Here is a 13,412-nt window from a genome sequence, read left to right on the forward strand (position 1 = left end):
ATACATAAGATATGTAAAGAAAAAAAAAAAAAAACTCAAGACTTCACATTCAGCAAATATAAACATGACTTCTCTCTGGCTGTAGTAACACTAGCCCCAAAAAAATTATGGGCAAGGAAAGGAGTTTTTTACTTTAAAATATGAAGTTTTTAGTGTACATATGCAAGAACTAACAAGTTCTGTAGCCTTAAACTATTTTCTGGAGGCTTTGCTGTGGTATCTTCAAAACCCAGCGAAAGATTGTAGCACACACCTCTAGTCCCAGCACTTGGGAGGCAGAAGCAGGGAGTTCAAGGCCAGCCTGGTCTACATAGAGAGATCCAGGTCAGCCAGGGCTACCCAGCGGACCCTGTCTCAAACAAAAAACAAAACCCAAAGGCATGAAAGCAAAAAGGAAAAGAAACAAGCAGACAGAAATGAATGATAAAAACAGCATGCATAGACCTTAGAAACATGCAAAGTGAAAGAAATCAGGCACAAAGGAGTATGTGTAGTGTAGGACTTCATTTACATGAAATTCTAGAAGAGACAAAACTACTGGCAGAAAGCAGTTTGATGAGTACACATGTATACCCTGTGTCATCACCACCGAATAAAGCTAGGGGCTATAGTGGCCATCTAGCAGGACCCTCTTCACTCTAACATCTTAGTCCTCATGTCATTGTCTCAAGTCAGGTTCCTCAGAGATTTTGCTCATGAATGGTATACCTTGAGTTCTTGCTTATTCATAATAGTTGTTTATACCCTTTTATACTTAAAAAATAAAAATGCTAGAGCACCTTTGGACTTTGCCATGATTTTATGCTTGGTTGTTTTTATACAAGATTGACTTCAAACACAACAGAGCTCACCTTTTTAATTTCACTAAGCCCAGGAATAAATAGCCATCCTTCCTTCCCTCAACAGTTTACAATTAGGAATGATAATGAAAATCAGACCTTTGTAGTTTGACTTCTAGCTCTGTCTTTTCTTCCCTCCCAGAAAAACAGATCCAATTTAGAAAAAGCAAATTAAACAGGACAAGCAAAGGTTTCATGAGTTGTTTAGGGGAAATTTTTATGTATAGGTTTGATGGTTCATTTTAGTACTATGTTTATAAGCAGTTAGTGAAGAGGGACATTAGCATAGTCCTAATATCCACAAAAGAATTTACTCTAGAACCCAAATGCAGAATATCCAACATGTCTAGAATATTTTGTTTCTCATGAGAGAATAAATAACCATTTCAGTATCAAATCACCAATCTGAGCTAGGCATGGGGGCACACACCTTTAATCCCATCACAAGGGTGCAGAGGCACGTGGATCTCTTGAGTTCAAGGTCAGCCTGGTCTACATAAGGAGTTCCAGGCCAGCTGGGGCTACAGAAAGGCCTAGTCTCAAAAAAAAAAAAAAAAAAAAAAAAAAAAAAAAAAAAAACAACCAATACTCCTGAGAAGGTAACTTAGACCCTGATGTCCTACTTGGTAGAATTAGTGTATTTATCAGTGTGGTTCCAAAAGGAAGGCTTCTTGAAATAAGGTACTTCATGAGACAGCAAGCACTTCACACTACCTATAACACACACCTGTATTCATTCCATTTTGTTCTTTTTCCTTTAGCCTCCTTAGCTAAAGAGGGAGAAGGGACCCCCAAACAATAAGTTCCAACACAAAATTGCATTCTGCAATCATACTGCTTCAGCTATCACAAATGCAACAGCATCTCAGATGAATTTTAGTTTAAATTTGGATAAGCTACATCTCCTCAAATACAATATAATCAAAATTCTTACCTTGGTACCCAAACTACCTGATATCTCAGTCTACCTATTAGTATTAAAACAAGCATATTTCTTGCAACCCAGAGTGGAAACCATAATTTTTCTGGTATAAATCTAACCACTGTTCATTACGTCACCACATTGTTAGTGTTACTTGTTGAATGTTCCTCTCCTTTTACCATTGTAATATTCAACATCATCTCCTAATGAACCTACCTCCTGGCTGCTGGTCTACTGGACTTCAATCTCCCCTTTCTCTAATCCACTTTGTAGTTTTGTTTTATTTTTTAATATTTCACTTATTTTTATTGTATGTGTATGAATGTATTGCCTGCATGTAGATAAGTGTACCCAAGTTGTACAATGCTGACAAGGTCAGAAGAGGGTACTGGAAATCAAATCTGGGTCCTATGCAAGAGCAGCCAATGCTTTTAACCGCTGAGCTAGCTCTCCAACCCTCAGTTTGGTTTCCTTAAAATATATTCTAACTGTCCCAAGAAAGACGTGATGACTTCTCCTCAAAAAACACTAAATTCAAAACATCCAGCCTGGGTTGGTCAGAAGCCTCTGCCTCTGACTAAATGCCATGCTTTGGCTCTATACCCTCAAGTATATTTTGCTCATTCCCATCAAGTCTACTTTTCCTGCTCATTTTTTCATTTCGCTAACCAAATCCTTCAAGGTATTTATAAAAAAACACTTTCTCCTTAATGCCACCCCCCAACCCTATCTCAGCCTCTCACCACTTCTTCTTGCCCTTTGACCCCCAACCTAAGACCTTGGCACCTAGCAGGTCCATGAATAAAATACACATTAACTTAAAAGACATTTCTTCAAGAAGAAGTATCCTCAACTAGTCTAATATTCTCAGAAATAATAAACTGGCAGAGAACTAAAAGGAATTGGAACAACCTCTACCATCTACTGTTAAGTAACATTAAGTACAGCAGTCCTTATTTCCAGCAATTTTACTTTGAGTAATTTACATTTATAACACCCAGCCAATTACACCACTTACTGCAAAGGGTGGCACTAATAAATTCATATCACCTGGTCTGTTTCCTGATGATGCACATAAAGCAGCCCTCCCTATTCCCTATTAGTCTAGCCTGACAACCCTTTTTGAGAATGCTTTAGCTCTAGACCAGAAACCATTCAGCCTAGCTCTTCCCAGGGCTCCTTGGGTTTTGGGGGCTGAGGAAGAATGAGCAAGACTAAAAACAAGTTAAGAAAAGAAATATAAGGACTGTTTAGGGACAAAGAAATCACCTTTCCCCCGACACAATACCACCTAACCATTCAAGTATTATCATTCCAAGCATTCATTTCAATGGAAGTATTTTGGGGATGCTAGAACTATCTTTAAGTTAAAATCTTTAATTAGTACCATCTCTTTAACTCCTAAAAATTCACATAACACATACATTCTGCCAAGTACTTCCACATTTATGCCTATAAGATAATCAGGAATGTAGAAAACAAGGCAAATGATAATGGCAAACACACAAAAGAAGAAACATGGCCTATAAACATGAGAATGTTCACTGGCTCTCAGTAGTTAACAGGAAAAATGCAAATTCCCTGATAGGAACTATAAAGTTAAAGCCACAAAGAAATAGCCATTTTCATCATTCTGGGAGAGACAAAGGAGAGGCTCTCAATACCAAATATAGATAAGAATACAGAGCTGTGATGTCTAGTACAGTGGCCAACAGAGCCCCGTGTGGCTATTAAGAATCTGAAAAGGGCTTAATCCAAATTGAGGTTTACTGTAAATACAAAATACAAAATGGATTAAGAATATTTAACATAAAAAAGATAGCCGAGCCTGGTGGCTCAGGCCTGTAATCCCAGCACTGGGAAGGCTGAGGCAGGAGGATCAGGAGTTTCAGGCTATCCTTAGCTATAGAGATCTTGTCTCAGAAAAAAAATAAACCAAAGGCTTCTTAAACTTAGTATAAAATTAGAAGCATAAAGTGCTAAGTTTCCTACAGCATTATCTGAAAGCAGTATGACAATTAGGAAAAATCACTTGTATGTGTTGAGATGTATCACGTACACTGTGATACAATAGCATCATTACTCCTTGGCCAACCCCTCTAAACATTTTTCAAGTATATTCCTGAAATTAATCTTTTATAAAGCACCTCCCAAACTATTTTAGCCAAATTACCTGACACCAATTAAAAACCACACATTTCTGTAAATTGATCATGTGTGAAAACAGGAATTTTTAAATGTCCTGTAATAAAACATTAGTGAACTATTGTACAGCCATATGTGTATCCAAACTTGGTGACCACCTTGTCCTTAAAATCAAGTACAATAATGGAGGGGGAAAGCAGTATTCACGGGGGCTGGAGAGATGGCTCAGGGGTTAAGAGCACTGGCTGCTCTTGCAGAGAACCCCAGGTTCGATTCCCAATACCCACATGGTGGCTAACAACCGTCTGTAACTCCAGTTCCAGGGGAATCTGATGCCTCCACGGACACTGCTCGACACGGGTATACTTACATACATGCAGGCAATACACTCATTCACATAAAATAAAAATAAATTTAAAAAGAGCAGACAACTAAAACACAAACCTATCTAGGAGAGGATTGACAACACAGATTAAAAGCAACAACGAATCCTTCCAAACCTACATTACCCTCACAAACTAGACTTTGTTTATAAAACAAGACTGAAAAGTAGTACATATTAAGCTAAAACTTATTAATACACTTTACAACTGATTTAAGATATTCCTTACTAGCTAAAACTCAAGTTTCCATAAGTTTGGGCCCATCAACCACTAAAGTTTTAATAAGGTTTTATATAATATTAACCAATCAAATAAATTATAAAGGATTGGGCATGACACTTAGTGCTACAGTGCAAGCTCAAGACCCTCAGTACAATCCCTGTCCCCTCCCCACCCCCAAAAGAAGTAATCGGAAGGTTTACCTGAATGAAATTAAAGTGCTCTCTTAGGTCATAAATGGAACGAATGTTCATTTTTATGCTGTAAATAGAAGTGGATTTGCTTAAAAAGCTAATCTTGATTCAGGGCAGCAATGAAGATCATATCAGACTTTCTATGACTCACTCAAATGAAAGCAAAAGATCACCAAGAATCAAAATAAAAACAAAAGATCAAAGACTTTCCATGCTTATCTTAAATGTGCCATGTTTAAGTAACCTCAAGAAAAGACACCTTTACCAAACTACCAAGCTACGGGACAGAAGGCAGAAAGCAAGCACCTACTTCACAGGTAAATGGACTAGGACAACCTTCTGCAGAAATTAACAACGCAAGAAAAACAAGGGAGCACAGGTAATATATGATGAATATGAAATCTGAGCACAATAAACCAAAAAAAAACAAGTTGGCTTTACCAGCCATCACTTAACCAAATTATCGAATAACCAGAGAACAGAAATAAAAGCTGCAAGTCATTGCAAGTTTTGCCAGACACTATTGGCCAGCCATTAATCATTCAGCTGTTCAAGTTAGAACAGAAACACAACAGGGTCCTTTGCCAACACAGATGACAATGTGTATTTTATATATACTTCCAAGCCATTCATTTTTTGTGTGTGTTGCTGAAGACTGAACCCAGGGCCCTGCATATGCTTAGTAAATGCTCTACTACCTCTACACCCTTCAACCTGCTAAAAGTACTGTTCTCCTTTCGAACATTATCCTAACCTTTTCACCCATCCTCCTTTCTAGAAATTCACCTATGTAAGGTATGACAGTAAATGGAATCACCTGAAGTTGCCAGTGTAAAGAATGCTTTTCTCTCTTTGGGTATTTTTCAATTTGCAATCAATGTCTTTCTCTAATTTCCTTCTTAAATACAATTTTTGTCCAATTACACAAAAACTCTTTTCCTTTTCCTAAAACTAGTGAAGTTCAGCAAGACACAGCAGTACATACCTGCAGTGCCAGCTACTTGAAAGACCGAGGCAGAGAATATGTGCCCAAGAGTTCCATGGTAGCCTCAGCAACACAGTCACAACAAACAAAACTAGCAAAATTCTAATCAAAGAGTTTAAGTGCATATAGAAAACACATACATCCCAAATGTTTCACAAAACTTTTTTAAAGCCATAAGGGAAGCACACACAAGCTGTAATGTAAAATGAAGAGTGGTTGGCTATCAGAACATAAGAACAATGAGAACAGGTGTTTGTCTATTTTGTTCACATTTCAGCCTGAAATGGGACCTTGCACAGAGAAAGCACTCAGTGAATCCAAAAGAGTAATGTGTGATGGGCTCCATCTTAAATACTTGACTACTGTGAACCTTTTACATCTCAGTAGGTTCTAGCCTAGAGCAAATGAAAGTTAAAAGAAAGCACCCCAAATCTAAAGTTGATTTCTTATACATTCTATATAGTTAAATTATTTCTTCTTTGTAGGAAACGTAAAAGGCTATGCTCAATAGAAACACCAGGTCCCTACTTCAGAGTTGAGTATTTTAGTCAGAAGAGGAGGTGCGGATGACATGTATTGCCCAGATAGGTTAAGCACCCCTAAGTAATACAGATTAGCTCCTGTGTTCTACAACTCATGAGAACATCTATTAACTACCCTTTTCAATGTTTGGAATGTGCTTGATACCTATCAAAATAAATGCTATTAGATTTAAGACCCACTGATATTATGCTTAGCCTTAAAAGTACTTGGAAATCCTTCAAACTTTTTTTTTGGAGACAGGGTCTCCCTTTTAGCCCCAGCTGGCCTGGAACTCAGTGTGTAGACCAGGTTGGTCTTGATCACAGAGATCCACCTGCCTCTGACTCCACAGTGCTGCCAGAGCTACCAGACTTCACACTTTTTTTTTTTTTTTTTGGAGACAGGGTCTCCCTGTACCCCCACCTGGCCTGAAACTCACTATGTAGACCAAACTGGCCTTGAACTCAAAGAGCCATAAGCCTTGGCCTCCCGCTGGGCTGGGATTACAGCCGCCAGACTTCAGACTTTTAACTCATCTACATAGCCTTTTGTCAAACCTGCTTCTTCTCAAAAAGTTCCTATCAAACACAATCCACCCACTAGTTTCACTTTTTTTAATATTACAAATCCGATTTTACCAGAGAATTTAAACACGCTTAGTTTTCATTAAAAAAAAAAAAAAAAAAGGGGCGGGGGTATTCCCTTTTTCCCCCCCCCCCGGGGGGGGGGGGGCTTTTTAAAAAAAGTGCCCTTATTTCTATCATACAATGTAGTTTTCTGTAGCAATCTATTTTGCACTGAAGGTCACTCTAAACAGGCAAAAATCACAGCAATCCTAGAGACATTATCCTCCATGTAGCTCTCTCAGTAACAGGCTCTATCCCTAAGAGTGAAAGAAGCTCCTTCAACAGCAGACAGCTTCCAAGAATCAGAGCCTTTATGACTGGATCTTGTCCTGCACACAGATACAAAGAGAGCTTTCCAAGCAGTCAGGCTTCTAAAGACAGGATTTTTAATTCTCAAGTAAGTCAACAGAAAGCCAATAAATACACTCTTGATGATCCTCTTTTTTTGGATGATTTGTTTTTTTGAGACAGAGGCTCACTATGTACCCAAGCTGACCTCAAAACTGCCTCTGGAGTCCTTGACATTTCAAAATTCTCCAAAAAAAAATACTGAATCCATTTTAATCCTAGCAAATCAATGATAAAGTATTTTGTAATTTGGAGAGGGGGATATATCTCAATGCAAGAGCACAGGTGCATGGACAGGGTTCAACCCGTATCACATACATATACACATAAATACACACATACAAAACCTATTTGATAAGTCATAACAGTTTTAAACTGGTAAACTGTGTTCTAAGTATCACAAGCCACCGTAAGTTAGTCTGTGAACTACACAGAACTAATCTAGCTACACAGAGGTTTGAAGCTAGTCTGGGATACATGAGACCCTGTCTAAAAAGTAAAATACAGATTATAAAGTTCTTTTAACTTTTTCTTTGCCTATACTAATTAACTGCCAGAAGCTGATGACAAGTTTTATCAGCTATAATGTTTTACACTCACCAAGCATGACTCACAAAACCCAAGAGTCCCCAAATCTATCTTACCTTCACTGAGTACAGAGGAGTGAGATGGCAGCAGTCCAGATTATGTATCTCAGATCTGCCCAAATTTCCAGGAATCTTATCTCTCCAACTAATTAATCCCCGTAATATAATTCTGACATGATATATACAACAAAATTTTAAACAGCAGCATTCAGGGTCATTTTAATTCTAAAATTCGCTAAAGAAAAAGATGAGGGCCAGAGAGATGTCTCAGCAGGTAAAAGTGCCAGCCACCAAGCCTGAAGACCTGAATTTGAGCCTCAAGACCCACATGGCAGAAAAGGGAACCAATTCTGGCAGGTTCTCCTCTGATCTACACACACACACACACACACACACACAGAGAGAGAGAAAAAAAAAATGAACAAGATGATGAAAATCTGCAAATACGATATTCTCCCAAATTGTGTTATCACTAATTACACACTAAACTGATAAATTCTGTTATTAAAATTTGGAGTGGAAAAAATATACCCCTCCAAAAACGTGTACTAGTCCGACACCACTTTTTTTTTCTCAACTAATTTCCTTTTACAAAAAAAAAGCAATAGGGGCTGGAGAGATGGCTCAGAGGTTAAGAGCACTACTGCTCTTGTGGAGGACCCTGGTTCAATTCCCGGAACCCACATGGCAGCTAACAACCATCTGAATTCCAGTTCCAGGGGATCCAATGCCCTCTTCTGACCTCCATGGGTTATTTCATGACAGGGATGCACCTACCTACAATGCAGCCATTTACACTCATACACACAAAATAAAAATAAAGTATTTGTTTAAAAGCAATATCTTATCAAAAGCAAACTTTACAGAAAATGTAAAGTATGTATTCTAAGAAGTTAATTTTGTTCACTTTACTAATAGTTTTTTTCAGACAGTCTTGCTCTGTGGCCCAGGCTAGCCTGGAATTTGTAACTACATGTCTCAGGCTCCTGAGTGCTAGAAGAACTATTGTTGGAATTATATTTTTATGCTAGGCAATGTTACAATATACTTTTAAATGGTTAAACATAACACATTTATAAAATATGTTACAAACATCAATGAGAATGGAAAAAAATAACATTCAACTCCCAGTACAATAAATGTTTATCAATACAATACAATACAATACAATACAATACAATACAATACAAAACAATACAATACAATAAATGTTTATCAGCCCACTTTTAAAGACATGGGCCTTCCACTATTAGCTCACAAATTTTTTATTTATTTATTTATTTTTTGGTCTTTTTGAGACAGGGTCTCCCTATAGCTCCAGCTGGCCTGGAACTTGCTATGTAGACCAGGCTGGCTTCAAACTCAGAGATCCACCTGCCTCTGCCTTCCAAATGCTCAGGTGTGTGCTACCACGCCTGGCTCTCAAATAATTTTTTTATAACACTCCATAATCATTTGGTGAAATTATGGCAAACTGTGCCTTCAAGCATGACAAGAAACAATCAATGAGCATTACAACTGAACTAAAAAATTCCCATAAAAAATATGTTCAGGAGCTCAGTGGTTTTGCAGAGGATCCAAGTTTTGTTCCCAGCACCCACAGAGCAACTCACAACCATCTATATAACTCCAGTTTCAGGGGGATCCAATGCCCTCTTCGGGCATCCCTGGGCATCAGGCATGCCAATGATGCATATACATACATGCAGATGAACAGTCATACACATAAAATTAAAAACTAAATCTTTTTAAAAATGTTATAGAAAAGATGCCAGGCGTGGTGGCACAATGCCTTTAATCCCAGCACTTGGGAGGCAGAGGCAGGTGGATCTCTGTGAGTTTGAGGCCCGACTGGTCTACATAGCAAGTTCCAGGCCAGCTGAGGCTACAGGGAGACCCTGTCTCAAAAAGACTTAAAAAAAAAGTTATAGAAAAGATTATAACTTTCAACTACAGCAACTTTTTCTGACTTTATCAACCCATTAATCAGCTGTTCATAGAAGCACAGCTATTTAGAGACAGTTATTTATCCCTTTGATGATATAATTTTAGGGGATTTAGTAACTATGTGACTTACTAACATAAACGTGTTTATCGACATGGCCATCACAGAAACTAGAAGTCTTTCTCACCTAATCCTAGAGTCCTCTTAGAAACAGGTACCCAGTATTAGAATACAGGTGTTGAAAGCTCTGTTAGTCACTTTTAAGAGAATAATCACCATAATAAATTCAAGGGATTTGTAGGAAACTGGAGAAATACTATGGAAGTATGAAAGCTCAAATAGAAATATACTATACATGCTAGCACAACAAAATACCATGTAGAAACAGTTATAAGACTATAGGGAGGGGCTGGAGAGAGGGCTCAGCAGTTAAGAGCACTGGCTGTTCTTACAGAAGACCCGGGTTCAAATTGCAGCACCCACATGGCCAACAACCATCTGTAACTCCAGTTTCAGGGGATCCAACGCCCTCTTCTGTCCTCTGTGGGCACTGCACAACATGGGTACATTTATACACATGCAGGCATAACACACACATTAAAAAAAAAAAACTTAAATATTTTATTATTTTTATGTGTATTCGTGTGGAAACACAAACACATAAAACACACAGAAAAGAACAAAGAGGTTGAGAGAAAGTATCAAGTGGATAGAGAGAGAAAGAGAATCAGGAATGGCATACACAGTAATCCCAGGAGTCTGGCAGAGGAACTGCTTTAGGACCAGTCAGGGTTACACAGTGAGTCCAACTTCAGCTTGAGCTACATTTTGAGACTCTGTCTCAAACAAACAAACAATTTTTTTAAAACCCTGAAAAAAACTTCAGTAAATAAACAGTAAAAATTTTTAAAGTTTATTATTACAGCATACTGTCCATTTGAGAGGTTTACAAAACATTTCTTTGAAAAAAGTTACCTAAGTATTATTTCAACTATGTATTCTTTTTTAAAGTCTATAGAAAGTCTATTATAATCAGAATAACTAACCTACCTATTTATTTAGGAATGTTGTACTTAAAAGTAGGCCAACAATGGGAACTGTGCTATTGCACAAGAGAGAAAGTAAATGAAATAATCTATTAACATGCAGCGTCCACGGCATGTTTCTCCCACTTCTCCCAGAACATACTGTGACTTACACTGTCTTTGCTCAAAAATTTACCACTTCTCCATCCATGCAGTAGCTCAAATAAAGAGTTCCTGTGTTAATCCCACAATAAACCTCAGTAATTCTCACATCACAGTCGCTGTGAACGTTTAACAGAAAAAGAATGGTTTTCTTTCCCCCCCAAAATAGCTACATAACATGAAGACAACTCAAATTCCCTAATAATCCTTTTACAAGACTCCTGCCAACTTTATTTTGATATATTAAACATGTAGGGCCTAGTTTAAAAGTTCTTTAATTGGGACTTATCAAAATAGCTTCCTAGTTGTTTTTAAGTTTCCAAATTTTTAGAAGCGCTTGAATACTGATGAATTTGGGTTGCTATCAAATGCTTAGGAGGCTTTTTGGTGCCAAATAAGATGGGAAAACTTCCTAGAGGTGCTAAAACTGATATTAGAGGTCATGCAACTTTTAAAAAACTAAATAGTCCACACTCACGTGTTCGCTCAATGATACATTTTCCCCTCTAAAGGCTTTTTAATTTACAGTATAAAAAAGTGATCGACCACATAATGCTGGTCAGTCTACTCTTTATGGGCCTCCAGTAGATTTGAGGTAGAGTTCATAGCTATTTCAATTAAGTTCACTGTGAATGACATCGAAAAGGGCAGTGCTGCGGAGGGAGGGATGGGGTGCAGAGGCGGTAGGCCGGAGAATGGTTAAGAGAAGCAAAGGGAAACGATTTAAAGCGCTTAAGGAGAAAGGAGGCCGGGAAGGAAGCACAGACAGAAGAGCAAGAAAGATTTCACACGGAAGTGAAGCGGGACGCAGAAACCGGCGAGGAAGGCGACGCAGAAAGGAAAGGTGGTTTCAAAACCGGCCGTGAAGCAGGAAGGGGAGAGCCTCCGCCTGGGGTGGCCGGGCGATCGCGTGGGAGATGCCCGCAGCAACGGAGGGGAGGCAGCCGACCAGCACGCCATCCGGCAAACTCCATTCCGTCGCCTCGCTCCCCCGGCCTGGACCGCGAGCGGAGGCGACCGTCCAGCAGCGGCCTACCCCGGAGCCAGGCCCGGCACTTGGCGCCCTAGGCTGGGCGGCCCGAGCGAACAGAGGCCCGGGCCGCCGCCCCCGCGGACGCTCCGGGGCCTCGGCCGGGCGGCCGGCGGTTCCACACTCTGTTGGGCACCGAGCGGCCTTACCTGAAGGCGAAGGAGGGAGGCGAGGTCTCACAGGGTCGCCCGCTGCACAGCCGCCCCCGGCTTCCTCAAGAGGCGCGACCCGGCCTCCGCCGCCGCTTCGCCCTCGGGGGCTCGGCCACCGCCTCTGCCCGGGCTGTTTACACTGCCCGGCCCCTCACGCCGCCGCCGCCGCCGCTGCCGCCTTCTTTCCACCCCAGCGCCTCTGCCGACTCGGCCGCCGCCACCTCCTCCGCCGCAGCCTCGGCTCTCTGGAGCATCTTCCAGCCACCGAACACTGAAAAACAGAGACTCCAGCCGCGCGGGCAGGAAACTCCCCCGCAACTGCCAGGGGGGACTAGGCGGTCAGAGCACCCGCGGCTTTTCCGCCATTGAGCAGCAGTAGCTCGGCTCCTTCTGCAACCCCCTCCCCGCACCTCCGTCTTTCCCCGCCTCTCCTCGGGCTCCGCCCCCGGCGTCCGCCCATTGGGACGCCGTGCGCGCGGCGGCGGCTTCTGGTTTGCTGTAAGGCCTGTCAATCTCCGCTCGCCCGCCCAGTGTGGCTCCCCCGCTGCCCTCGGTACTTAGCTTTCCCCACCCACGCGGCCCTGCCTCTGAGTCTCTAATTTCCCATTGGGCGTCACTGACCACCTTCAATTGGCAAGGTCACCTATCCATCAAACACCGCCCACTGAGCGAGGCCCAACCCTTCATTACCATTTACTTTCTTCAGCCCCGCCTCCGCTGTGCACTAGCTCCCGGACGTCACGGGCCGGCCCACCCTAACAGCCATAGGCAGATCCTTCTGTCAGTCAAATTACGCCCACCTAGCCTCCGCCTCCTAGAGCCCCTGCCCCAGCGGTTCCTTTCTCTTATTGGTCCGAATAGTGGCCTGAACCTTTGGTCATTGGCTTTCTGTGTGTCCGTCACTCAACCAATTTCCAAGTCCGTCATGCCGGCTTTTTTTAAATGAACGTGCAAAAGGCGGGGAAGTATCGAAAAAGCGACTGGCTAGTCTTTAAAGAGGGTCAAACCTCGACAGTGTGAAGATTCTGCGGTTCTGCTGGAACCGTGCTCCCTAGCCTGTAACATCTAAGCCTCATGACCACCATAAAGGAGCCAACGCGCAGTCCACTTATAGGTGTGGGGGCTTAGTCCCACCCGGGATTAGCGAAGGTCGGCTCCTGATTGGCCAGCGGAGTGCCCCTAGGCCCTCATTGGAGAAGATAAACGCCTCTCCGGCGTGGAGACGTGAAGGGTTCGCGCGGAGGACGCGGAGCCGGCTGGAGAGAGGCGCTTGTTTTGCTTGGGCCGTGGGTGGGGCGCAAGCGGGAGTGGGAAACGGCGGGCAAGAC

The 13,412-nt window shown here is 41.5% G+C and overlaps 1 protein-coding gene across 3 annotated transcripts in view; it reads right to left on the minus strand.

The window, feature by feature from the left end:
• Positions 1-12,473, minus strand: part of Ppm1b (protein phosphatase, Mg2+/Mn2+ dependent 1B) — a 70,461-nt gene extending 57,988 nt beyond the window's left edge. The window contains exon 1 of one of the 3 annotated variants that reach the window (XM_008823082.3): positions 12,082-12,473. The gene's annotated coding sequence lies outside the window, so the exon portion shown is untranslated. The remainder of the gene's footprint in view (positions 1-12,081) is intronic. The other 2 variants (XM_008823083.2, XM_008823081.3) reach the window with 2 other exon arrangements.
• Positions 12,474-13,412: the final 939 nt, after the last annotated feature.

This window comes from Nannospalax galili, unplaced genomic scaffold (genome assembly GCF_000622305.1).
Source record: "Nannospalax galili isolate Female #2095 unplaced genomic scaffold, S.galili_v1.0 scaffold286, whole genome shotgun sequence".
Lineage (NCBI taxonomy): Eukaryota > Metazoa > Chordata > Mammalia > Rodentia > Spalacidae > Nannospalax > Nannospalax galili.